The 2,500-nt window shown below is 56.0% G+C and overlaps 1 pseudogene; it reads left to right on the forward strand.

The window, feature by feature from the left end:
* The first annotated feature begins 926 nt into the window (after positions 1-926).
* On the forward strand, positions 927-1,043 carry LOC137329279 (U2 spliceosomal RNA; annotated as a pseudogene).
* The last annotated feature ends 1,457 nt before the right edge of the window (positions 1,044-2,500 follow it).

Genomic DNA, 2,500 nt, shown 5'->3' on the forward strand with positions numbered 1-2,500 from the left:
AGGGTGGAGCTTTACGCTCAGGAGGGGAGATTTTCTTTCAGAGGTGCCAATTAATCTGCAGCAGAAAGTCATCCCCCCCCGACCGGGATTCGAAGCCCGGTCCTGACCACGAGACCACCGGGGAGAGTTGCCTCAAGTCCCTGAGGGACCTGGACACGAGGCCGAATACACACGCACGCCTGCTGCACTGGCAGCAGCGACCAACAGGGGGCTGACCGGCTGATCCTTCCCTTTCACAGGCAGGCTTTTGGCCCTCGCTCAAACGACAAAGGTGTTCAGAAGGAAGTCCTGGGGGGAAGGCAGGCAGGGAGGGACGGACACAGGGAAGTCCGCACAAAACAGGTCCCCTGGAACCTCTGACCCACAAAACCGGGTTCCTGGTGAAAGCAGTCCTGCCATTGACATGACAATGGACAGGGCCCGGCAGCTTGAGACACATCTTTCTTTCAATATGCAAGTTCTTTTTAAAAAAGTTTCCTTCCACAGCAGCTCTGAGTGAGAGAGAGAGAGAGAGAGAGAGAGAGACACTGACTCACTGACTGATACTGACACCGACACACACACACACACACACACACACACACACACACATATTATTTATTATTATTTTAAACGACAAAGCTGTTCAGAAGGAAGTCCTGGGGGGAAGGCAGGCAGGGAGGGACGGACACAGGGAAGTCCGCACAAAACAGGTCCCCTGGAACCTCTGACCCAGAAAAACGGGTTCCTGGTGAAAGCAGTCCTGCCATTGACATGACAATGGACAGGGCCCGGCAGCTTGAGACACATCTTTCTTTCAATATGCAAGTTCTTTTTAAAAAAGTTTCCTTCCACAGCAGCTCTGAGTGAGAGAGAGAGAGAGAGAGAGAGACACTGACTGACTGACTGATACTGACACCGACACACACACACACACACACACACATATTATTTATTATTATTTTTAATTGATTTTTAGAACTGGGAGATGGAATAGGGGCTTGCTCCGTCCACTCCACGCATCGACCCAGTATTGCAGTGTTTCTGGGAACGGTGCAGCTCCCCGTGGGGAGATATTCAAAAGGAAAATCAGCTCTTTCCCAGTGTCTGTGTGTGTGTGTGTGTGTGTGTGTGTGTGTGTGTGTATTATTACTGAGAATAAAGCTGATATCTCTCTCTCTCTCTCTCTCTCTCTCTCTCACACTCAGAGCTGCTGTGGAAGGAAACCGTTTTAAAAAGAACTTTCTCAGCTCAGTGGTATTTTTTTCTTCTCCAAGGCTGAGTGCCGCTCGCACGTAGCGATATAGTTCAAAGTGCAAAATAACTTGGCGTCGTTGACTTTAAACAAGCAGGGTCTGCTTCCAAATGAAAGCTGCGCTCCCGAACTGGACTGACTGACTGTCTGTCTGTCTGTCTGTCTGTTTGTCAAGGGGTGGAAAAGGCGGCGGTGGTGGTGAGGGTGGAGCTTTACGCTCAGGAGGGGAGACTTTCCTTCATGCCAATTAATCTGCAGCAGAATGTCATCCCCCCCGACCGGGATTCGAAGCCCGGTCCTGACCACGAGACCACCGGGGAGAGTTGCCTCAAGTCCCTGAGGGACCTGGACACGAGGCCGAGGACACACGCACGCCTGCTGCACTGGCAGCAGCGACCAACAGGGGGCTGACCGGCTGATCCTTCCCTTTCACAGGCAGGCTTTTGGCCCTCGCTCAAACGACAAAGGTGTTCAGAAGGAAGTCCTGGGGGGAAGGCAGGCAGGGAGGGACGGACACAGGGAAGTCCGCACAAAACAGGTCCCCTGGAACCTCTGACCCAGAAAACCGGGTTCCTGGTGAAAGCAGTCCTGCCCCGCCCTGCCATTAACATGACAATGGACAGGGCCCGGACCAGGCGCAGCGGACGGTAGCGAGCAGTCGGAGGGTGAAAATCCGCCAGTGGGTGAAAAGGAGAGCCGTGCGGTGAGAGGAGGCGGAAAGCGGTTCGCAGACTTTCGCTGTACCTCCGGCGGGCAGCGCCGCACCTCCGAGCGCTCGGTACCGTCCGCTGCGCCTCGTCCTGCCGCACGCGACGAGCCGTCCCCGGAGGAAATCGGCCTCGGCCTTCCTGAGATATCAGTCTCCAGGTGGGACAGAAAAACCGGGGGCCCCCGGCTCGCTTTCGGCGGCCCGCTAGTCGACTTCCCGTCGTGCGAACGCGATCCTTCCGGTACCCTTCGGTGCCCCTTGCCCGACTCTAGCTCCGGTGGTAAAGCGGAGTCGGTCGGTCTGACGGCCGCCGAGTTAGCAGGCGGAAAGCGGTTTGCAGCCTTTCGCTGTACCTCCGGCGGGCAGCGCCGCACCTCCGAGCGCACGGTACCGTCCGCTGCGCCTCGTCCTGCCGCACGCGACGAGCCGTCCCCGGAGGAAATCGGCCTCGGCCCTCCTGAGATATCAGCCTCCATACGGGCGTCACAAATCAGTGGATATGGTCAGCTGCAAAGCAGTGTCATTACAACCTTTCATAAACGACAGGGCAGCACCGC

This window comes from Heptranchias perlo, chromosome 12, assembly GCF_035084215.1.
Source record: "Heptranchias perlo isolate sHepPer1 chromosome 12, sHepPer1.hap1, whole genome shotgun sequence".
Taxonomy (NCBI): Eukaryota; Metazoa; Chordata; class Chondrichthyes; order Hexanchiformes; family Hexanchidae; genus Heptranchias; species Heptranchias perlo.